This window comes from Nyctereutes procyonoides, unplaced genomic scaffold (assembly GCF_905146905.1).
Source record: "Nyctereutes procyonoides isolate TBG_1078 unplaced genomic scaffold, NYPRO_anot_genome, whole genome shotgun sequence".
In the NCBI taxonomy this organism is placed as follows: domain Eukaryota; kingdom Metazoa; phylum Chordata; class Mammalia; order Carnivora; family Canidae; genus Nyctereutes; species Nyctereutes procyonoides.
This window is the reverse complement of record NW_026575036.1, coordinates 23,559,760-23,586,180: the sequence shown is the minus strand read 5'-3', so window position 1 is coordinate 23,586,180 and position 26,421 is coordinate 23,559,760. Positions and strand designations below refer to the sequence as shown.

Genomic DNA, 26,421 nt, shown 5'->3' with positions numbered 1-26,421 from the left:
ATGATACTAAATTGTGAACAGCTTGAGGTGAAAGATGCAGTGGTTTTCAACCATGTTTGAACTCTCAATTTATATTTAAAATGTTTACATCCATACTTACATATTATATTTTTTCTAAAGTATTCTTATCCAAAAACAATACAAATTAAAAAATAAAGTATTATCCAGTTTTTCAATAAGGTATGTATTAGTCCTATACTTAATCCTTTCTATATTTTAAGGATTTATCACGACTCACTGTGAAATTTTCTACATTTTATTGGTAAATTTTGCTAATAAATTTATATTATGATTGTTGATCCTTTGAATAAATATGTTATAATTACTTTTCTGGGAATAATAATTAAATCTAAAGTTTTAAAATATTTTTACAGCAAATAATATTTATTCCTGTGTTATTTTATTTCCTTTCTTTTTTCATCAATCCTACCAGTGTTTTGTAATTTTTCTAATCATTTAAAAGCCTTAAGATTCTGGACACTGTTGGGACACCTGGGTGGCTTACCGGTTGAGCATCTGCGTTTGACTCAGGGCATGGTCCCAGGGTCCTGGATCGAGTGCCACATTGGGCTCCTGCAGGGAGCCTGCTTCTCTCTGTGCCTGTGTCTCTGCCTCTCTCTGTGTCTCTCATGAATAAATAAATAAAATCTTAAAAAAAAAAAAAAAGATTATGGACACTGTTGATAAACCTCATTTTTCTTAAATCATTATACTGGTTTTTGCTCTTATTTCTTTTTCTCTAAAAAATGAGTTCTGTGATACTGTATATTGCTTTTACAATGAATTGGGGGTTTGGATGAAATTGGTCAAAAGGCATAAACTTCCAGTTACAAGATAAATTCTGAGATTATAATCTACCACATGATGACTAGCTAACATTTCTGTATGATGTATTTGAAATTTGCTAAAAGAATAGATTCAAAGGTTCTCATCAAAAGGAAAAAGCTTTCTGAAGGTAACTATATAAGATATGAATGTTAACTAACTAAACTCATGGTGATCATTTTGTGCTACATGGGGGCCAAGTCATAATGCTGTATATCTCAAATGTGAACAGTGCTGTATGTCAGTTACATCTCATTAAAACTGGAAAAAATATTATTCCACTTTGGAATATTATTCAACTTTTTTAATGTTTTAATTTTTATTTTTTAAAAAGATTTTATTTATTTATTCATGAAAGACACAGAGAGAGAGACAGAGACACAGGTCAAGGGAAAAGCAGGCTTCCTGCAAGGAGCCTGATGCAGGACTTGATTCTGGATTCTGGGATCACGCCCTGGGCCAAAGGCAGATGTTCAACTGCTGAGCCACCCAGGCATCCCATTCAGCTTTTTTAAAAAAGGAAACCCTGCCACTTTTAACAACATAGATGAACCTAAAGGACCTTATGCTGGCTGAAATGAGTCAGACACAGAAATACAAATACTGCATTATGTGACTCCCATATAGAATCCAAAACAGTCAAACTCATAGAAGCAGTGGGGATCAAGGAAGTGGGCAATGGGGAGATGTTGAGGGGTTAAAAATTTAAGTTGTGCAAGATAACTGAGTTCCGGAGATAGAATGTACAATGATGTGACCACATACCATATTACATACTTGAAATTTACTACATAGGTAGATCTTAAGTGTTCTCACCACAAACATTTTTTGAAAAAGAAGAAATGTAGTGACATCATCAAGGTGGCACCAAGAATGACAACATCAGGGATCCCTGGGTGGCGCAGCGGTTTGGCGCCTGCCTTTGGCCCAGGGCGCGATCCTGGAGACCCGGGATCAAATCCCACGTCGGGCTCCCGGTGCATGGAGCCTGCTTCTCCCTCTGCCTGTGTCTCTGCCTCTCTCTCTCATTCTATGTGACTATCATAAATAAATAAAAATTAAAAAAAAGAATGACAACATCATTCTTGACTTTGCTTCTCCACACAAGAACAACAATTATTCAAGAACAAGATGGCACTGAGAGAATCCTAGATGATGGAGGTGAAGTTGAAGCACCCCTCTGTACCTGAAAGACCAAGACAGACTACATTACAAGGTAAGAGCAGCACTACATATTGGCTGCGTTGCCCCTCCCCTAGATCAGCACAGGACCATGCAGAGAGGTCTCCTGAACGTCTGGTTCCCCCCAGTGGGCAGAGAACCCAGGGGGAAGAACAGCCTCCCCAGCATTGCAGGCCATTTTGTGGGAGCCTCTAATCTGATGTCATACCATAAGGACTGTAGAAGGATGTTCAGAGCTCAGTCATTTGGAATCTGAATGTGACAGGAGGGGAATGGGCTTGCAACAACTAGTACATGGATCTTGGCAGACTGAGTTCATACTGGCAAATAGTAATTCCAACCAGCAACTTTGCTTACCCACAGAGCCAAGTTGGGGATGGACTCTCACCCAGGAACTTGGAAGGGTGCAGATCCGCCTCAACTGGATCCTCAAGCAAAGAGTTTTGTGGGTTCTAGAGCCCAGTTTGTGCATGTCTAAGCAAGGTGCTGAGTCACAGTCCCACGTGCTGTGGAGAGTGGCTCCATCTGACAAGAGGGCTGGCTGGTGACCACTCCTGGAAGCTGTGCAGTCCAGCTCCAGCTGAGAGGCAAGCAGGTATTGCTGATTGTTCCCAGAACAAAGCCAATACAGAGCAAGGAGTGTTCGCATATTATGTCAGGCAAGGGGATTGATTCACAGACAATGCTCAGGGAAGCTCTATCCCCTCCCAACCAGAGAGCCTGTATGGGAAACTGATAGCCTGGAGCATCTCCTCCCTTTTCTACCCAGGCAAAGGGGCTGAGTTATAGCCTCACCGGCTGTGGAGGGTGTCTTCTAGCTCCATCTGACCATAAGGGCTGGCAAAAATATCTGAAAGCTATGTGGCCTGGCAGTACTCAAGCTGAGAGAAGGGCAGACAGAGCTAATAATTTGAAGAGCAAAGCCAGTGGCTGTGTTTGACCAGGGAACTTGACCCGTGGGTCAGCTTGAGTTAAGACAACAAAGAGCTTTACCAGCTTTAGAGCAGCCTCTTCTCACTGTGCCCAGGAAAGAAATCTAATTCATAGTCTCATTACTGAATACAGCCTTTAGCCTGTCACCAGGAAACAACCAGAGCACATGGAAAGCTGTATAGCCCTTTCAACAGTCTGATATACAATAGTGTTTGAACAGAGTGCAGCCTGTGATTTCTCCACCTGCAGAGCAAAACAGGTGGCCTCACCAGACCAGGGAATTAAGTGCACAATGAGTTTTTTGGCCCTGCACCCTGGCTTGCTGTCCTGCCAGGGTATGGAAGCTAATTTTCAACTCCATCTGCAACTGAATGTAGTACTACAGCCTCACTTGGGTAAGGAACAAAGCCATCAGTCCTACCCAATTTTTCTCTAGTCAGTGACTCACCATCCCCAACCTATCCCCATCCTTAGAGCTCAAAACAGTTGCCTTGTCCCAAAGTAGACCATAACAGTAGACCCTACCTGCTGAAAAACATTACCCACAGACACCTCCAGAAACCCAAACTGAACTGACAGGTAAAGAATTCTCTCTGATAAGCAAACTTGTAAAGTCTGGAAAAGGAGATTTTCATATGCACAGACACTAATGTAAGTAATCAAAGATCACAAAATATCAGATAAATATGACATCATCCAAAGAAACTAATAAAGCACCAGTAATCCACCCTAAAGAAATGGAGATCTATGAACAGGTAAAGAGTTCAGAATAATCCTCTTAAGGAACTTTAGTGGATTCTAAGAAAATGCAGACAATTACGTAAAACTGAAAAAAATGCTGGATAAAATGAGAAATTTGATAAGCAAATAGCAACCACCAAAAAAAAAAAAATCCTAGACTTGAATAACTGAACTGAAGAATTCAGCAGTTTCAAAAGTAGACTCAACCTTGCAGAAGAAAGGATCAGCACCCTGGAAGATAGGACATTGAAAATTACCTAGTCAGAGTAGTAAAAAAAAAAAAAAAAAAAAAAAAAAAATGAAGAAAGCCTACAGGATTTATAGGATGCAATGAAAAGAAGAAATATTCACACTGTGGTAATTCCAGAAGAAAAGAAAGAGACAGAAGGTATGTTTCAAGCAGTAATAGCTGAGAGCTCCCCAAACCTGGGAAAAGAAATGGACAATCAAATCTTTAAGTCCTAAGGGACCCTAAATAGGTTGAACTTAAATAGGATAAATAGGATTACACCAAGACACAATATAATTAAATTCTCAAAAGTCCAAAACCATAGAAAGAATTTTGAGAACAGGAAGAGAAAAGAGAGGTTACATAACAGGAACTCCTAAAGACTAGAAGGAGATTTCTCAACAGAAATTTTTCAGGTCAACAGAGACAGGAATGATGTATTTAAAATATCAAAAGAAAATAACTGGTAACCAAGACTTCTATACCTGGCAAAGCTGTGCTTCAGAAATGAAAGATGGATAAAGATTTTTCCAAACAAAAGCTGAAGGAGTTCATTCCCATTGTATCTGCCTTACAAGAAATGGTAAAAAAAAAAAAAAAAAAAAAAAAAAAGGTAGTATAAATCTCAGTGGTAATGGTAAATATACAGTCATAATGTGATTCTGCAATATGATGCACAAAGAAATTCTAGTTTAAAAGTTAAAGAAGGGGCACCTGAGCATCTGCCTTTGGTTCAGGTCGTGATCCCAGGGTCTTGAGTCCTGCATCAGCCTCCCTGCAGAAGAAGTCTGTTTCTCCCTTTGCCTATATCTCTGCCTATTTCCTGTGTCTTTCTTGAATAAATAAAATCTTTTTAAAAAGTTAAAAAAAGGAGCAAAGGTAACCATAATTCAATAATCTATTATTAGTTACATGATATAAAAACCATGTAAGTTGTATCAGCAGCAATCTAAAATGTGAAAGAGAAAAGAAGTAAAAGTGTAAAGTATATAAATTCTATTAAAATTAAATTATCAGTTAAAAGTAGGCTATTATGAGTTTAGGATATTTATGTAAGCCTCATGGTAACCAAAAGGGGAAATCTTTAGCAATTACACTAAAGAACACAATAAAGGGGTCAAAACATACTGATACCAAAGACATCAAAACACACAAAAAAAGATAGCAAGATAAGAAACAATACTGGGTCTACAAAACAACCAGAAAACAATAAAGAGAATGGCAATAGTAAAAGTCTAAAAAAATAGTAAGTCCTTACCTATCAATAATTATTTTAAACGTAAATGGATTACTTTCTCCAATCAAAAGACATAGAATGACAGAATGGATTAAAAAAAAGGGGGGGGGGGTTCAACAAATGCTGCCCATAAGAGATTCACTTTAGCCTTAAAGACACACTGAGAGCAAAGTAATAGAAAAAGACCTTTCAAGGAGATGGTAGCAACAACAAAAAAGTAGGGTTAGTAATATTTATATCAGATAAAATAGAGTTTACACTAAAAATTATTTTTTAAAAAAGGTCATTATATAATGAGAAAAGGGTCAATCAAGAAGTGTAAGATTGTAGGAGCACCTGGGTGGCTTTGTAGTTTAAGCATCTGACTCTTGATTTCAGCTCAGGTCATGATCTCAGGGCCGTGAGATCAAGCACCTGTTGAGCTCCATGCCCTGCATGGAGTCTGTTTGAGATTCCCCTCCCCTTTGCTCCTCCCCGAGCATGCTCTTTCTCTCTCATAAATGAATACAAAAAAATAATAAATAAATAAGTAAATAAATTCTTTTTTAAAAAGTGACAGTTATAAATATTTATGCACCCAACATCAGAACACCTAAATATATAAAGCAAAAATTGACAAAGCTATAAGGAGAAATAAACAGTAATATAATACTAGTTGGGGGCTTTGATACCTCACTCTCAACAATGGATAGATCATCCAGGCAGAGAATCGATAAGGAAACAGTGGATTACCTTTCTACAATACTGTAGACCAAATGGACCTAATAAAATATACAGAGCCTTCTATCCAACAACAGCAGAATACACATTTTTCTAAAGCACAGAACATTTTCTAGGATAGAACATATGTAAGGCCACAGAATAGCCTTAGATAATTCAAGAAGATTGAAACCATATCAAGTATCTTCTCTGACTACAGTATACTGTACTATGTTGAACAATCAACGAATCAAAAAAATTAAAGGGGAAATAAAGTTTCTTGAGGCAAATGAAAAATGTGTCAATTTCGAATGTCAGAACTTATTGGATATAGCAAAAGCAGTTTTAAGATGGAAGTTCATAGCAATAAATACAGTAAGAAGTAATAAATATCCCAGATAAACAACATAATATTATGCCTTAACGAACTAGAAAAAGAACAAACTGATCCCAAAGTTAGCAGTAGAAGAAAAATAAGATTATAGCAGAAATGAATGAAATAACAGAAAAACAATAGAAAAGATTAACCAAACTAAAATAGTTTTCTGAAAAGATAAAAAAATTGACAAACCCTTAGCTAGACCAGCCAAGGAAAAAATAGGGAGGACCCAAATCAACAAAATCATAATGGAAAAGGAGGCATTATAATGGATACCACAGAAATTCAAAAGATCACAAAGGGCTGCTATGAACAAATATATGCCAACAAACTGGACAATCTAGAAGAGATGGAAAAATTCTTAGAAACCTACAACTTACAAAGAATAACTCAGGAAGAAATAGAAAACCTGAATATACCAATTACTAGTAAGAAGATTAAATCAGTAATAAAAAAGCTCTCAATGAAATAAAGCCTAGGATCAGATGACTTCATTAGTGAATTTTACTAATTTATTTAAATTTACATCTAAAGAAGAATTAACACCAATGTTCTTCAAACTCTTCCCCAAAACTAAAGAGTGAATACTCCCAAACTCCTTTTAGGAAGTCAACATTGTCCTCATACCAAAATCAAAAGAGAACACTACTTGAAAAGAAAACTATAAATCACTATCCGTTATGAATATAGATGCAAGAATTCCCAATAATAACTAGCAGCATATTAAAAGGATCATTCAGCATGATCAAATGGGATTTATTCCTAGTGTACAGGAATATATCACATTAATAGAATCATATGTTCATCTCAATAGATGCAGAAAAAGCATCTGACAAAATTCAACATCCATTTGCAATAAAAACGCTTAACAAATTAGACACAGAAGAAATGTATCTCAACATAATAAAGGCCAAATATGACAAGCCCACAGCTAATATCATACTCAATGGTGAAAGGATGAAAGCTTCTCCTCTAGGATCAGGGATAAGACAAGGATGCCCACTGTCACCATTCCTATTCAACATAGGCCTGGAAGTCCTAGGTAGAGCAATCAGGCAAAACAAAACAAAAGTTATCAGAATTGGAAAGGAAGAAGTAAAATTTTCTTTATTTGCAGACAACATGATTTTATATAGGGACAATCCAAAATAATCTTTAAAAAACCTGTTCTATCTAATCAATGAATTCAGTAAAGTTACAGGATAAAGAATTAATATACAAAAATCAGCAGTAGCATACACTAGTAATACACTAGTAATGAAACTTTTGAAAAAGAAATAAATTGTTCCTGTTTGCAATAGCATCAAAAATAATAAAATACTTAGGAATAAATGTAACTGAAGAGGCAGAAAAAAAAAATCTCTTCACTGAAAACTCCAAAACACTAATGAAAAATATTGAAGAAGACACAATTAAATGAAATGGCATGCCATGTTCATGGATTGGAAGAATTAACATTGTTAAAATGCCAATACTACTAGAAACCATCTACAGATTCAGTGAAATCCCTATTAAAATTCCAATGGCATTTTTTATAAAAGTAGAAAAAAATACTCCTAAAATGTGTATGGAACCACAAAAGACCCCAAACAGGAAAAAAAAAAAAATGCAGAGAAAGGAGAACAAAGCAGGAGTTAACACATTTCCTGATTTCAAGCTATCAGATAAAGCTATAGTCATCAAAACAATATGGTAATGGCATAAAAACAGACACATAGGGGCACCTGGGTCACTCTGGTTGAGTCTCTGCCTTTGGCTCAGGTCATGATCCCAGGGTCTTGGGATTGAGCCCCATGCCAGGCTCCCTGCTCAGTGGAGAGTAAGCCTCTCCCCGCCACCATCTGCCTCTCCCCACTGCTCCTGCTCTCTCTCTCTCTCTCTTTCTCTCTCTCTCTCATGCACTTTCTCTCTCTCAAATCATTTAAAGAAATTTTTAAAAAACCAAATGGACACATAGACCAATGGAACAGAACTGAGAGCCCAGAAATAAACCCAAGTATATATGGTAACTAATATACAACAAGGTAGCCAAGACTACTCAATGGAGAAAAAGTCTTTTCAATAAACAGTGCTGGGATAATTGGATATTTGCATGTGAAAGAATGAAAATAGACCCCCATCTCACACCATTCACAAAAATTAACTTGGAATGGGTTAAAGTCTTAAATGTAAGACCTGAAACATTGAATTCCTAGAAGAAAACATAGAAACAAAGCTCCTTGACACGATCTTAGTAATGATTTTTTGGTTATGACACCTGAATCACAGTAACAAAGGCACAAGTAAACAAGTTGGGACCACATCAAACTAACAAGCTTCTGTACAGCGAATGAAACCATCAACAAAGTGAAAAAACATCCTGTGGAATAGGAAAAAATATTTGTGAACCATATATCTCATACCAAAATGTACAAAGAACACATACAACCCAATAGCAAAAAAACTCAAATAATCCAATTTAAAAATGGGCAAAGGGCCTGAATAGATATTCCTACAGAAAAAATATGAAAGGCCAACAGGTACATTGAAAAGATTCTCAAAATCACTAGTCATAAGGGAAATGCAAATTAAAATCACGTGAGATATCACCTGATGCCTGTTAGAATGGCCATCCTCAAAGAGACAAGAGATAACAAATGCTGGCATTGATGTGGCAAAAAGGGAACACTTGTGCACTGTTGGTTAGACTGTAAACTGGTATAGCCATTAAGGAAAACAGTATGGAGGATCCTCAAAAAATTAAAAATCGAACCATATGATCCAGCAATTCCATTTCTGGGAATATATTCAAAGACAATGAAAATGCTACCTTGAAAAGATATTTGTACCCTCATGTTCAAAGCAGCAGCATTTATAATAGCCAAGATGTAGAAACAACCTAAGTATCCACTAATGGATGAATGGATAAAGAAGTTGTGTGAGAGAGATATAGAAAATGGAATCTTATTCAGCCATAAAAAAAAAAAGTGAGGAAATCCTGCCTTTTGTGACAACATGGATAGACTTTGAAAGCATGGTCCTAAGGGAGACAGAGAGAGTCAAATCTTGTATGCTCTCATGTATATGTGTAATGTGAAAAGAAAAAATTATAAAACCCTAAACTCATAGAAAGATAGATTAAACTTATGATTGCCAGAGGTAGGAGTGGGGAAAGGAGGATTGGATTAGGGCAATCAAAAGGTACAAACATTCAGTTATGAGGTAAGTAAGACCTAGGGATGTAAAATACAACATGATGAATATAGATATCACTACTATAAGATACATGAGAAAGTTGTTAAGAGACTAAATCCTAAAAGTTCTAGTCACAGAAGAGATATTTTCCTATGTTCTTTTTTCTTTTCTTCTTATTGTATGTGTATTGAGAAGGTGGATGTTAACCTATTACAATAGTTTCATAAAACATGTAAATCAAACCATCATGCCATACATCTTATACAGTGATATATGTCAATTATTTCTCAATAAAACTAGGGGAAGGGGCACCTGAGTGGCTCAGTGGGAGTCAGCCTTCAGCCCAGGGCGTGACCCCGGGGTCCTGGGATCAAGTCCCACATCAGGCTCCCTGCAGGGAGTCTGCTTCTTCCTCTATGTCTCTGCCTCTCTGTGTCTCTCATAAATAAATAAATAAAATCTTTTTTAAAAAACTAGGTGGAAAAAAGAAAATGGTAACTATATGAAGCTATGCTTGATTAATATGTTAATTAGCTTGATTGTGATTATATCACAATGTATATCAAAGTATGTTATATATGTCTTATATATAACTATTTGTCAATTACATCTGAAAGCTGCAAAAATTAAAAAAAAATATTGGCACTCAATAAGTAGAAAATAACATATCATCTCAGTTCATAAACATATTATTAATTTGAAACATAGATAGGCTAGTCTCTAAAGGCCTGGCTAAAAAAGCAGAAAATACAAGTATAGTAACACAATACTAAGAACAGAGGTGCTTGATAAATATTTGCCATTAACTATGACTTTGGGCAAGTCATCATTACCTTTTTATGCCTCTGCTTTCCCCTCTCAAATCAAGATATTAACTTCTACAGTTTCCTCATTAGTTAAGCATCAAGAGTTAATGTGTTAGTAGTGTTTGAAAGTGCTCTTGTCATAGCCTCCACAGAACAAAACTAAATGAAGAATTATGCCTGTTTTTTTAAGAGAGAAACTGAAAGAACTGAGAAAAGACATATATTTTTATCAAAATTGGGTTGTACCTTGAACAAAATGGGGTTTTTCTGAAGGATCAACAAAGTTCAAATCAAAAGAAGCCACAGAATTGCAGAAACTTTAGAAGTCACATGTCCTAGAAGTAGTAAAGTTAGTTTGTGATTTGAGGCAGAGGAAGAAAATATATTTTCTCTGTTGGATGATGTCATCCACTCCCAAACTGCTAATGTTTTTTTTTCTACTATTTTGAAACAGATCAGGGAGGAATTTTTCAGCTACTGCTTTTAGCATGCCACTGAGTGAGACTATTGGACAGTCTAAGGGCAAGCCAGTTCCTGGTTTCCATCTATTACATGCTTACCGTGTCATTAAAAAAAAAAAAAAAAAGTATTTTAAGAAAGCCTTTTGAAAACAGTAAAAGCATCAATATTTTTGAAATGGTGAAAACCTTTTGTCAAGCAACTGTGCTTCCAATTTTTTCCATTATATCCATGGCACATGCTAAAACAGTATATTTTGTATGGTAAAATAGGATGTGCTTAAAGAAGAGACTGTCCCTATCCACTTGCTACAAGGATAGAGGGGATCATTGTATTGAACCACGTGCAACCCATTCAGGCACAGAGGGCTAGGATGTTGTACTCTAGACTTTATGTGGAATTTGGTGAAAAAAGAAGTTCCATGCATTAATGACTCATTTTTGATGCATTGTCATCAAAACCTCAGTCAGTAGTCCCGGAAAAAGCTTTGCCTATTGCTAGGAAAGCCAGTGAGTCCCTTAAAATCATTTTGTCATGAAATGTGAATATATGACATTCTCATTTGCACGGAAATGTACTGACTCTCCCAAGGAACAATTGCAAAGCGTGTGATTAAGTTTTAAACATTTTTCTTTTGTTATTATTTTTGAAAAGAAAACAAAGCCCATTCTAAGAACAGTATGACAGGGAAAAGCCCATTCAAGTCTTCTTTGGTAAATTAACTGAGGTGAATTTTTAAATGTTGCTTAAGATCATGAGAGAAAAGATTTAAAAGAAACAGCTATGTAAAGTGTCCAGTGATACAGGAAGTGATTCTGCAAATAAAGTGGGGGTGGGAGGTGGGGATAAGCTTTATCAACTTTTCTGAAGGCAGTAATCCACAAAACCCAAGAAACAATGCAAAACCCTTTTGAAGGTTGCTTCCTCCGATAATCTTAAAATTGTTACAGATGTTACACATGACATGAATGTTGCTATGGGTAAAGACTACTCCTTAGAGTCTATTTTTGCAAAGAGAACAACCTTCTCAATGAAATTTTCTTTTGAGGAGAATTAAAGATAACTTTTTCCTTCCAGTTTGCATTTTAATTCTTTTTCCAGAATGAAGCTGTTAATCTTTGTGTGAAAAAACAAGGAGGACATAGTCTTGGTAAAGATTTTTTTGTGTGTGTTTGTTATGTAAGGAAGATCAATAATCAACGTAATAAAAATAATTGTATGTGAACATTATAGTGCACGCTTTATGAACATTTTTCCAAAGAGAATATAGTTTTCATTTGATTCACATAAAGGTCTGGCTCCACTTCTATCTCATAGTTTATGGATTGTTATTATAGAGTATCGGGATACTGTTCAGATCATACAATCTTTCCTTTGAACTCCCAATAACCTAATTATTATCAACACTCCTTTGGTATCTTTAATATCACTTTTACTATTGGATATATGTTTTAGGTTTATCTCATCTTTATGACATACATCCTAAGGGTAGAGGGATACCTTTTCTCCCAGTTTAATTGGCAGTACAAGGCAAATTTTTCTTTGGTTGCTAGTTAATTTTTTAAAATTCTATTTTAAGATCAAACAATATGACAATACATTAATGGACTGCTGCATGTATTGTACTGATCAGAAGGGTGTGCTAGTTTTGCGCTTTTGAGAATTTGAATTATGTTGGTCACAGATTAGATCCTAAGCACCTACTTCTATTGTATAAACCTAATGTAAGTTCTAAGTATTTTAACTTTATAGTATACATTCCTATTCCAGTAAGGGCAAATTCCCCTAGATTTTTGCCCAGATTTTCCCCAACACCTAGAATTTTGCTTTGCACATAATAAGTCCTCAACAAATATTTATTAACTGGGGAAATTGTAACAATTCAGTGACAGATTCAGTGACAGGTGGGTTGCCTAAAAACTGTAGGCTTTTCCCTACATATTATAGGTACAAGAACAGGATGAGGAGTGCATAGTACTGATTTTACTACTAACTTTGCTTTGCCTTACTTCTCTCTCTTCCTGTTCAAGTGTTTGGTGGAAGGAAGGAGCAGTACATAAAATAATGAAGTTTGAGGGGCACCTGGGTGGTACAGTTGGTTGAGTGTCTGACTCTTGGTTTCTCTCGGGTTTTGATCTCAGGGTCATGAGATCGATCCCTGCTTTGGGCTCTGTGCTCAGTGCAGTCTGCTTGGGATTCTCTCTCCCTCTCTCTTGTCCCTCTTCACCTGACTTTCTCTCTCTTTCTAAAAATAAATAAATCTTTTTAAAAAATATTTTATCTATTTATTCATGAGAAACACACAGAGAGATAGACATATAGGCAGAGGAAGAAGCAGGCTCCACTCAGGAAGCCTGATATGGGACTTGATTCTGGGACTCCAGGATCATGACCTAAGCCAAAGGTAGATGCTCTCCTGCTGAGCCACCCAGACATCCCTAAATAAATAAATCTTTTAAAAAATAGCAAAGATTGAAAGTTGTGACTAAATGCTTTATCACCATTAATCCTGGTAAGGATATTGTTATTTCTATACCAAACTCTATTTATACATCAAAGAGACTTTTTACTTCTCCATCAAATCAAGTCATCTGTACAACAAATACAGTAACCAAAGCTAATTTTTTTTTATTAAATACTTACTATGTACCGGGAACTGTATTAAATACTTTAATCTTCCATTTAGTACTTGTAACAATCCTGTAAAGTAGATACTGTGATTATCCCCATTTTATAGATGAAGAAATAGGACTTAGAGATGGTTAAGTATTTCACTTGTTATCACTCCCATAAGGTGAACCTGGGATTTGTATCCTGGCAGTCTGGACCCAGACTCAACATGTTGACTACTTCAGGTCATTACATTTGAAGTTGAAGCATGACAATGGCAAGGAGCTGTCTTTCTCTACTTCTGTGTTGACAAAGTCAGTGTTATACTTTTCATTGGCTAGTGAGAACTTTGAGGGACAATCAACCTTTCTTTCATAAAGCCTTTTATGTGTGTGTGTGTATGTGTTTAATGTGCAAGGTTAATTCCTTAGTGTGGCCTCATTTTAATGTCTGTAGCTGTTAACAAAATGTGGAACAGTATTTGAAAATGAAGTGTTGCACAATGTTATTTTTATCCTTATTTTTCATTTCAATACAATAAATTGCAGATATAGTTCAGGATTACCATAAGTGTCCTTCTTCACAACTTTAAAGGGTCAATGCCAAGTACAATTTTTTCAAGATTCAGATTTTCTAGATCAGCATAATATCAATTTCCTATTATTCCTTTTGGGAATAATAAATTGAGAACCTCACTCACAATAGTATACTTTGATTTCTCCCCTCCAGACACTTATATTATTGTTGAGTATGTTTTTCTTATATCCATATTAAACTTATACATGTATTATTAGGACTATATATATTATAAACCCCCAACACAATGTTATTGCTTTAGTTTAAGTGGAATTTTTATATGCAGAGCTTTATATGAACCTAAGTAAATGCTCAACAAATATTAATGTTCTTTTTAAAGTGCGTATAATATGTTTTGCCCCCCTGAATAGTTTAAAAGTAGCATTTTGTATAAAACACAACAAAATTAACTCCTCAAAAAAGATACTCAGAAGGATTCAAGTTTTGACACACAGTATTTTAATAAAAACTTAATGTGTATTAAAGAATGTTTAAAAATATTAAGTTTCTGGGGGTGCCTGGGTGGCTCAGTTGTGTCCAACTCTTGATTTTAGCTCAGGTCATGATCTCAGGGTCATAAGATCCAACCCAGTGTCAGGCTCCACACTCAGCACAGAGTCTGCTTAGGATTCTCTCTTTCCCTATCTTTTTGCCCCTCCCCCTGCTCTCTCTCTCTCTCTCTCTCTCACAAATAAAATCTTTTAAAAAATTAAGTTTTGGCACACACACACATACACACGCACACCTGGAATGTATTATAAGCAACTACATTTTTATTATGATTTTTTTAAAGTTTTTTTTAATTTTTATTTGTTTATGATAGTCACAGAGAGAGAGAGAGAGAGGCAGAGACATAGGCAGAGGGAGAAGCAGGCTCCATGCACCGGGAGCCCGACGTGGGATTCGATCCCGGTCTCTAGGATCGCGCCCTGAGCCAAAGGCAGGCGCTAAACCGCTGCGCCACCCAGGGATCCCTATTATGATCTTTTATTTATTTTTTTTAATTTTTTTTATTTGTTTATGATAGTTACAGAGAGAGAGAGAGAGAGAGAGAGAGAGGCAGAGACATAGGCAGAGGGAGAAGCAGGCTCCATGCACCGGGAGCCCGACGTGGGATTCAATCCCGGGTCTCCAGGATCGCGCCCTGGGCCAAAGGCAGGCGCCAAACCGCTGCGCCACCCAGGGATCCCCCCTATTATGATCTTTTAATTACATCTCTGTTCTTTCTTTATCATTCATTTGGCATTTGAAGTATTCCTTCAAAGAGCTATAACTTGATATTTTGCAGGAAAATGGACACCACTACACTGTCCCAAAACATGCTACCATGAAGGAAATTCCTTCCTTTCTCCTCAGACCCAGGAAAAGTTGGGGGAAAATTTACTGAAAATGGCCATTTAGTGGCCCAATATCACAATAATAACAAATAACAGCACTAAATCTGTTCTTTCTCACCGTCATCCTGATGATCTTCAGTAGGAAACAGATCATATTAGATCTATGAGATTTGAAAGGGAATTGCACAATGATATACAAAAGGCATACAATTACTTTTCTTAATCTATGGAAACCCAAAAATACACACACACATTCAGTATTTGGTTTGGCTTGTACATTAAATTGTACAGGCATATGAGAAGTATTTATTAGCAATTGATTTCAAAGTAAGAATTCAGCATGCTAATCTGAATTGCATAAATTCTGAGAAAGAGGTCTACAGTGATATTATTCCTGACAGAAATAACACCAATTCTAAGTAATTTTAAGACAAGGAACATATGGTATTGTTCTTGATATTCTCCACAGTACCCCCAGCACAATGCTACATGTGGAATAGGTTCTTAGTATTTGTTAAATACACAGATCAGCAGGTATCTGGTACATGCTGCTGCTATCTGGTAGGTTTCTTTTTATTAGTTCATTGATTGAATTTCTTAGCTATATTTGGAAAAATTCTTTTGAACATTAAACTTAAAACATCAGAGTCCTCATTAGAATTTTATAAGACACATGGATCTTAGCTATTTCTGTATTTTGTAAAGGGGCATATATAGGGCAGGCCATTGTAATGATCCATCAGTCACTCTTATCCTGATGAACCAAAGTGGTTTTAGGCAAAGGTAGGATTTAACCATTTAAGTGTTTTTTGTTTTATTTTGACTGAACTCCACAGGTGAACTCAAGAATTTGAGCATGCTAAATATTCAAATTAGACTCAGGTGCACAGTTATAAGCAGGTGCTCAATAAATAGTGCACTTGATAACAATGCTAAAAATGAGTGGTGTAAGATTTACTCTGTTAGAAGTGACTTACCAACCACACAAATTTTCGTCCTGGATTTCCAGTGGATTCTTTTTCCTTAGTTGTTATAATTCCTTACTCCTGTAAAGCCCTTTTGATATAAAACAGTGATTTCCAATTTGTATTTATCATATTTATTACTAAGGAATTACATTTCCCCCACAAAATGAATAATCCAATTTAAAAATGGGCTGGAGACATAGACACTTTCCCAAAGAAGGCATACAGATGTGCAGTAGACACATGAAAAGATACTCAACAACACTCATGATCAGGGAAATACAAATCAAAACTATAGTGAGCTATCACCTCATACCTGTCAGAATGGCTAAAATCAACAACACAAGACACAACGGGTGTTGGCAAAGTTGTGGAGAAAGGGGAATCCTCCTGCACTGTTGGTGGGGATGCAAACTGGTGCAACCATTGTGGAAAACAGTATGGACATTCCTCAAGAAGTTAAAAATAGAGCTACCCTATGACCCAGCAATTGTACTACTAGGTATTTACCCAAAGGACACAAAAATACTAATTCAAAGGGATACATGCACCCTGATGTCATAGCAGCATTATCTACAATAGCCAAATTATGGAAAGAGCCCAAATGTCCGTTGACTGATAAATGGATGAAGAATATGTGAAGGATATATATAACTTTTAATATATATATACTTTAATATATATATACTTAATATATATATATATATATATATATATATATATATATATATATATATATATATATATATATCATTTTCATGGTCAAATATTACTTAGCCCTAAAAAAGAAGGAAACCTTTCATTTGCAATGATGTGGATGGAGCTAGAGAGTATTATGCCAAGTGAAATAAGTCAGGCAAAGACAAATATCATATGATTTCACTCGTGTGTGAACTTAAGAAATGAAACAAGTGAGTATATGGGGAAAAAAGAGAGGCAAACCAAGAACCAGACTTGACTATAAGAACAAACTGATGATTACCAGAAGAGAGGGGAATGTGGTGGAAGGATGGGTTAAACAGGTGATGGGGATTAAGGAGTTCACTTATGATGAGCACCAGGTGTTGTATGGAAGTGTTGAATCACTAAATTGTACACCTGAAACTAATATACTGTATGTTAACTAAGTGGAATTTAAATAAAAAGTTTAAAAAGGCATTTTTTTTCATCTTTCTTACTCTGGTTGCTTTAGAAAGCAGACTCTGAGAAAGGATTTGAGAGTGAGAGTTTGTTTGGAAAATAGGGAAAACAAGAGGGCAGGAAAGTGGGTAACTGTTACCAGGAAAGAAAGGTAGCTAATAAAGGGTGCATTATAAAGTCAGCTAGTGACTGGCTGTAGCTTAATTCTAAGAGAAAACTCTGGGAAGTGGTTAAAAATAGTGTCTTGGGCAGCCCCGGGGTGGGAGGGCTCAGCGGTTTAGCGTCGCCTTCAACCCAGGGCCTGATCCTGGAGACCTGGGATCGAGTCCCATGTCAGGCTCCCTGCGTGGAGCCTGCTTCTCCCTCTGCCTGTGTCTCTGCCCTTCTCTCTGTGTGTGTCTCTCATGAATAAATAAATAAAATCTTAAAAAAAAATACACGTCTCAGAATGACCCCAACTGAGAGATGAGGAAGCTGTAGCATTTTTATACACCAACTCATGAGACGAATCACTGGATGAGAACTTTTGGGTGGGTGTGGGAGTGTTGATTCCTTGACACCTTGGCCTGCTGGATGCAAGGGCTGGGGCTTTCTATCTTCTGGAATGGTGGGAAGAGTGAAAGGAAGGAGGCTTCAGGAGTAAAGATTCAGACACAGAGTACAAGTTGTTGGTCAGAGCACAACAAACGGCCAGGGCACTGAAAAGGGGCTACAGTCCTCTAGAGTTGGACAAATACACCCCTTAGAATAGCAGGTTGTGCCTTATATATATCATTATTTAATCAGATATTTTAATTCCATATTGTTAATTCAATTTTTCTTTTTTATTCTTTTGTGTCTTCTAGGCAAGTTATTAAATATTGCATTTGCTTTTTATTGTTGCCAGCCAGTGTTCAGTGTCCAAGTATTGTTTGACAAATGTTGCATTATGCAATACTTTCTGCTTGGATGAAATGTATTAAGAGTTATCATCCTGAGTTTTGACATATATGTGTTACATTTTTAAAGTTTCTCTTGATTACTTTTTTGTTTCCTCTCTAGAAATCTTGAATATGTCTTTTGAATTCAACCCTACTTAATTCTCTAGGGTATAACCATGGTTTCATTACCTTACATTTCTTTAGCGTTTCTCCTCCTATCCCCAAATACTTACCAAAAATGTTATATATGTGCTCATAATAAATAAATTGAATCAGAGTGTAACCATTAGCCTCAATCCAATTCCTCATTATCATCACCTCTCAGAGGTAGATCTGGTTAATTCTCTGGCTCCAAAATTTAATATTTGTATGACCCTGGACAAGCTATGTTACCTGTCTGTGCCTCAATTTCCTCAGCTACAAAACAGGCATAATGAAATTTCACACCAATAGGCATGTTTTGAGAATTTATGGAGATAATTCAGGTGTAACTCTTAGGACAGAGGTTAGCATATATTGTGTGTTTTATAAATATTAGCTACTATTATATCTCTTTTCCACATATGTAAATGCATGTCAGGGTTTTTTTATTCCCCCCACAAAAATGTAGCTATACAAGTGGTATAGCTTATCTATATATCTACCTGTTCTTTTTAATAATTGCATAGTATCCCAGGCCTCTATTAATGAACCATTTTGTAGTTTTACAGTGTTTGTCACTATATATGAGGCAATTACCTAATAAATTGAAAAATGGGATTTTTATTTTTATTTATTTATTTTCTATTTTTTTAATTTAAATTCAATTTGCTAGCATATAGTATAACCCCCAGTGCTCATCCCATCAAGTGCCCTCCTTAGTACTCATCACCCAGTTACCTCATCCCTCCAGCCACCTCCCCTTCTGTAACTCTGTTTCCCAGAGTTAGGAATCTCTCATAGTTTGTCTCAGTAATGGGATTTTTATATTGCTTTTCTCTCCTGTCAGATTGTCCAATATTCAGAATTTAGCATACATGAGTGAGTTTTCTCACTTTATTATAATAATCTGTATGCCTCTGGACTCTGGTTATTGCTTATAAATATTTGGGCTATAAGATAGATGATAGATAGATAGATAGATAGATAGATAACCTATTGCATCAGTTAGAATTAGGCTTGTTTGCAAGTAACAGAAATCCAAAAGAACAGTTGTTGTACAAGACAGAATATTTCTCTCTTAGGAAAAAGTCTAGATATTCTGTGTAAATGGTGCCCTCAAAGTTGTGCAAAGCTCAACCTATGAGGTCCAAGAAGACTGTTTGAAATTCAGCCATCACAGCTGCATTCCAGCTAGCAGGAAAGAGGAATAAACAAAGAAAAGAGGGCAAAAGGCTCACCAACTACATTTTAAAATGTAGTTATAAGACATAAAATCAACCATTTAAACCATTTTTAAATGTATGGTTAGGTTAGTGGCATTAAGTACGTTCATATTGTTGGGCAATCATCACTAATATCCATCTCCAGAATTACTTTTCTCTCTTCCCAAACAGAAACTCTGAACCCATTAAATAATAGCTCCCCATTCTCTCTTCTCCCCAGCCCCTGGCACCATTCTACCTTCTACCTTTACAATTTGACTACTTGAGTTATCTCATATGAGTAGAGTTATGCAGTATTCATCTTTTATAATTTATTTCACTTAGCATCACATTTTCAAGGGTCATCCATGTTGTAGCACATGTCAGAATTTCCCTTATTAAAAAAAAGATGTATTTATTTGTGAGAGAAAGAGACACAGAGACAGAGATGGAGAGCAGGGGTGATGGGCAGGGGGAGAGAGAGAGACTCTAGCTGACTCCCCACTGAGTGTGGAGCCCAGTGCAGGGCTCTATCTCAATACCCTGAGATCATGACCTGAGCCAAAACCAAGAAATCAAGAGTCAGACACTTAACCAGCTGAGCCACCTAGGCACCCCTCCTTCCTTTTTAAGGTTGCTACATTTTATTTATCTGTGTAACCATCAATGAACTAGTGGATTGCTTCTACATTTTGGCTATTGTCAATAAGGGTGCTGTGAAATATGGGTGCCCAAATATCTGTTTGGGTCCTTGCTTTCAATCCTTTTGAATATTAACCCACAAGTGGAATTGATAGATTATATGGTGGTTCTATTTTTAACTTTTTTAAGGAATAGCTATTCTGTTTTCCATAGTGGCTGTATCATTTTATATTCCCACCAGCAATGCACAGGGGTTCCAATTTCTCCATATCCTCACCAAAATTTGTTATTTTCTGATTTCTTGATTATAGCCATCCTAATGGGCATGAGGTAGTATCTCATTGTGTTTTTGATTTGCATTTCTCTAATGATCAGTGATATTGAATATCTTTTCAGGTATTTATTGGCCATTTGTATATTTTCTTTGGAAAAATGTTATTTAACTCCTTTGTCTATTTTTTAATTGGATTTTTTTGTTGCTGTTGTTGAATTGTAAGGGTTCTTTATATATTCTGGGTATTAATTCCTTATCAGATATATGATTTGCATGCATTGCCTTTTCACTCTGTTGATGGTGTCCTTTGATGCATGAAAGGTTTTCATTTTGATGTAATACAATTTATCTATTTTTTTCTTTTGTTGCTCATGCTTTTGTTGTCATATTCAAGAAATCATTGCCAAACCCAATGTCATGAATTTTTTTCCCTGTGTTATCTTCCAAGAGTTTGATAGTTTTAGCTCTTATGTTCAGGTCTTTGATACATATTGGATTAATTTTTGCAAATGATGTTAGAAAAAGGTCCAATTTTACTCTTTTGCACATGGATACCTAGTTTTTCCAGCAACATTTGCTTGAAAGACACCAACTACTTTTATTAAAAGGGTCCTGTAAACTGCCACATAATACTTTTATTTTAACTTAGTCCCAGGGTTTCACTTAGCTGCAAGGTTGGCAATTTAAGTAGGAGAAGCTACTTTAGTTAAAAATAAAATTCAAAACTTTAATCTTTTCCTTTTCTTCTTTGATTATCTTGAAGATGCTACAAAATAGCATTGTACAATGATGCGCATTCAGGTGTCTGCATTAATGTTGAAAGCAGGATAATTGTATTTTATACACGTGATATAGTCTTAAGGGCTAGTATAATATCTCAATAGGAATAAATGTAAAATAAATGGTAGTAGTGGAGTTGGTGGGGCTGGAACACTTTTACAGAGCCTATAAATCTATTATGGTGATACTGATCTTGCTGCTGAGTCACCAGTATTATGTTTTCCGTTATTCTTGCCCAGATACTTGAGGATTTTTAAAGATTAAAGATGTATCTGCTACATTCAAGTGTCTTGGCATCATTTCAAATATTTTGCAGTGTGCCCTATTCTAAACAAACAATAGTGGATGTTGTAGACTTCGGCTTTCTTCAGAGCAATTTATCACATTTAACTTTTCCTACAAAGTTATTGATATGGGAATGTTTTCAAGCACCAACATCAGCACTTGATGGTACTTTTTTGGCTATTAACAACAATTTACATTAAAATAATGGTGAATGTTAAACAGCAGAGTGATCACCAAAATTATTCCATTCCAAACCAAATAATTGGGATGTTCCTAGTGTATGAAGGATAGATAGCTAGGCATTTCTGTTGAGCAGTCATGGTGACAAAAGCATGAAAAATATTTACTTTCCTTCTAGCCCTGAAACTGCAGTTTTTAATAATTTTTTTCTTGATAATTAAAAAAATAATTTTAAACTAGCATCTAAAATGAGACTCTTATATTAATATTTTTGATGTGCAGGGCACCTGGGTGCCTCAGTTGGTTAAGCTTCTGCTTAAAGGTCCTGGGATAGAGCCCTGCATTGGCTCCCTGCTCAGCTGGGAGTCTGCTTCTCCATCTCTCTCTGCTCCTCCTCTTGCTCTCTCTCTCAAATAAATAAAATCTTTAAAAATATTTCTGATGTGCTATTTCAACTTTGCATAAAGTAGTACTATATTGTGTCTGGGTGTATCTTGTGTTTTGCTCATGTGATTGATGAAAGAGAAATAGATATCTGAAGTGTTTAAGTTTAAAAGTCCTATTTTTGGGGGGGGTCCCTAAGTGGCTCAGTTGGTTAAGTATCTGCCTTTGGCCCAGGTCATGATTTCAGGGTCCTGGGATCAAGCCCTGCGTTGGGCTCCCTACTCAGCAGGGAGTCTGCTTCTCTCTCCTCTCCTTTCCCTCCTCGCTGCTCATTGTCTCTCTCTTTCTCAAATAAATAAATAAATAAAATATTTTTTTAAGTCCTATTTTTTTTATTTTTTTAAAGTCCTATTTTTAAAGGAATCCAACTTGGTTTCCAAAACCAGGATGTAGATGGGAGGATGGAGAGGGGAAAATATAGATGAAACAAAATTGACCATAGGTTGTAATTATTGAAGTGATTGGTAAATGGGAGTTCTATTATCCCCTTCACTTTTGTGTATGTTTAAAAATTTCCATGATAAAAAGTTAAAAATAAAGAAGGCTTGTTCTCTTAACATGAAGTTATATCTAATTATTGGTTTTCTCCCTCTTCATTTTTCTATCAGAAACATAGAAACACACATATACACACACATGTATATGTGTGTATAGCACATATACATTGGTCAGAGAGCTCTTTTGAAAGAGATCGGTATTATTTATGAAATTGATCGCCTTGAGGACAATGAGATTTTTACTTTCTTTTTTTAATATATATATATATTTTAAAGATTTTATTTATTTATTCATAGAGACACAGAGAGAGAATGAACACAGGCAGAGGGAGAAGCAGGCCCCACGCAGAGAGCCCGACGTGGGACTCGATCCAGGGTCTCCAGGATCACGCCCCAGGCTGCAGGCGGCACTAAACCGCTGCGCCACCGGGGCTGCCCTTTTTTAAAATACATTTTTAAAAGATTTTATTTATTTATGAGAGAGAGAGAGAGAGAGAGAGAGAGAGAGAGAGAGAGAAACAGGTTCCATGCAGGGAGCCTGAGGTGGGACTCGATCCCTGGACTCCAGGATCACACCCTGGCCTGAAGACGGCTAAACTGCTGAGCCACCCGGGCTGCCCAATTTTTTCTCAGTCTAAACTTGAACATTCTAAGACCCAATAGAAGTTTCCTGTGGTAGGAGATAAACCCCATTGACAGTGTGTGGCATCCTGATATTGGATGAAGGAGAACTTAACTCAGGTGTCACTGCCACAGGCAGAGGCCTGTGAGTATTCCTGATAGACAGAAACCATGGAAAGAAAGTATATTTAATTCCTGGGATTCACTCTCACAGCTTTCCCTCTAGACTCAGAAAATTAATTGTTTCTTCTCCAGTTCAAAGTTAACTCCCACACCTAAACTGTTGATCACATTTATTTCATCTCCTATGGGATTTTACAACACCAATTGCTCCCTTATTCCTCTCTCATATGTTCACCTTTTCTATCCACTGGCCCCTTCCCCACAGCAGGAAAGTGTGTTCAGATCTCCCATAACTTCCCATCCTCCTATAGCCAAGACTGCCTCAAGGGGGCACCTGGCTGGGTCCGTGGGTAGCACAGGGCTCTTGATTTCATTGAGTTCAAGCCCCACATTAGCCGTAGAACTTACTTAAAAACAAACAAACAAACAAAAAAGACAGCTCCAGACCCCTTTCTCTTTCCATTCCTAAATAATTCCTCAAAATAATTGTGTGTACTTTTTTCTCCTATGTCTTAACCTTTATTTTACTGTAATTAGACCACAACCACTATAATCCTGAAACTGCAATGCTAAAGATCACTAATTGCCTAATGAACAAATCCAACGGCCAGTTTTAATTCCTTGCCTTATTTAATCTCTCTAATTGCTTCTAAAAAAACAACTATAAGCCAGACACACCTTAGGTGCTTTATAAAGATTAACTCATTTAATCCTATAACAAACCTATGAGGTAGTTACCATTTTTATCTCTGTTTTGTAGATACACAGAAAGATTAATTTGTCCAGGATCACCACCATCTACTCCTTTATTTCTTTAATGTTTTTGTTTAGGTTGATTTGTTTCTGAGATGACAGCTGGGGTAGTCAGAATAGTGCACACCACCCCCTCTCTAGCCACCCATGACTTAATGTCCCTAGAACCTCTGAATATGTTAGGTTACATGGCAAAGGAGAATTAAGGTTGCAGAGAGATTAAAATGACTGATCAGCTGGTAGGGAGAAGAACCTGAATTATTCAAGTGAACCCAATATAATTACAAGAGTACTCAAAAGTGGAAGAGACAGAGACAGACAGGCACAGCCAGAGGAGAGCCTGGAAGAAGGTGGTATGATGGCAGAAGCAAGAGTGATATGGCATAGAATGATAAAGACTGGAGCTGCTATTGCTGGCTTCGAAGACTGGAAAAGGCCAAGGAATGCTGATGACCTCTAGGATCCAGAAGAGGCAAGGAAACCGCTTCTCCTCCAGAATCTCTAGAAAGGAATGCTGCTCTGCTGACACCCTGGGTTTAGACTAGTAAGACATAGGTTGGACTTCTAAAGCTAAAGAACTGTAATAAATTTGTGTTATTATAAGCTGCTGAAGTTGTGGTGATTTGTTAAGGCCTCAGTAAGAAACTCATACAATAGCCTATCTTGGCTACTTTGACCATTTCTTCCCAGGGTCGTTTCCTGGTTCCTTTTACTCTGATACCCTAATGGTTGTTGTTTCCCAGAGTTCTGTCCTTAGCACCTGTTCTCATCACATACATTTACTCTGGGTAATGTTACCCATTCTAATGGGCTTGACCACTATTTATACTCTGATTCTCAAATCTCTAATTCTAACCCTCCCAAATCCTGAACTTAGGAACTTTGCATCTGACAGCCTCTAAGAGTTTCTACCTCAATGTCTAACTGGCCACTCAAACTTACTGTATACCCTCCTTCTAAGAAGCATCAATTCCTCCTTTATTTTCTGTTTAGGATATACCCTTCGGTAGATCTGTAGATAGATAAGTAGATGATATCAAGCCAGAAACTCAGAAGTCATTGTTATCTTTCTTTTTCCTTATCCCCTAAAACCCAACAGTAGATGAGTCCTATTAATTTCACCTCTTTGATATCTGTATAACCCATTTTCTTCTCTCCATCCCACCACCACCTCCTACATCATTATGTGCCTGATTCTTCTGACTTCCCTGGACTATAACTATTGCTTTCTGACTTTCTGCCTAGCCTGGGCCCTGTCACTCACCCCTCCCCAACTTTTTTTCCATATAGCCACCGCAGGTGCTTTTCAAAACACAAATCTAATTATGTTACTTCATTGCTTAAAATTTTTTAGTGTTTACTCACTCCCTCAAATGCAAAACAAGGCAAAATAAGATCTGGCCCCAGCCCAGCTCCAGTCTCATGTGTTCCGGTCATACTGAAGTACTCATGGTTTCCTGTTGAGCTGTGCTGTTTATTGCTTTGTGTCTTTGCAATACTAGTCTTGCTGCTTGGAACCCTGTCCTTGTCTTTTTCTACCTACTGTCGACTCAAACATTACCTCATGTGTGAAGCCTTTCTTGTTCTTCTCAGGTAGAGTGAAATACACTCTTTTGTTCTGTACTTTTCTCTTAGAATGACTTCTGGTCCCTACTGTATTTCTTTTCCTGTCTACCTTCCCCACGAAACCAAAGCTCTTAGTGAGTAAGATGCAGGTTTTATTCACCTTTCCATTCCTGCCACCCAAGATAATGTCTAGCTTATGGATAAGACATGCATTAATTGTTGAACACATGAAAGATTGGAGAATAGAGTCAGAGGGAAGCAGGTAAGTGAGGGGCTCTTAGAAAACTCTGTGACTGCTAGAGGACCTAAAATACTGTTGAAGCCGATAATGTGGTGAACTTGAGCTTAATAACCCTTTGTGGTCCATTCACTGACATGGAAAACTAGTCCATATTCCCCATGGCGTAGGTCAATGTCTGGCAAACAGTACATGGTTAAGAACTATATACTAAATGAAGGATTGGATATGTAAAGGGATGAAGGAGAGACCATGATGGGGGTGAGGGTAACTGGGAAGGAAGAGTAGAATTACATACTATTGTAAGGAGCAGCGCTGAGAGCATAGGTATGGAGGTGGAAATGAAGCAAGTTAGAGAAAAAAGGAATAGAGCAGTTAAATAGTACAAAGCAGTTAAATAGTACAGGCAATAAAGGATGTGGGGGTGAAGGGAGATAATGAAAATGAAGAAGACAAATCTGGC

At 36.7% G+C, this 26,421-nt stretch overlaps 1 long non-coding RNA gene across 1 annotated transcript in view; it reads left to right on the top strand.

Annotated features, from left to right (window-relative positions):
• Positions 1-26,421, top strand: part of LOC129505563 (uncharacterized) — a 56,343-nt gene that overhangs the window by 10,444 nt on the left and 19,478 nt on the right. Inside the window, exon 2 of the long non-coding RNA XR_008663556.1 lies at positions 1,934-2,041. This is a non-coding gene — a long non-coding RNA (uncharacterized LOC129505563). The remainder of the gene's footprint in view (positions 1-1,933; positions 2,042-26,421) is intronic.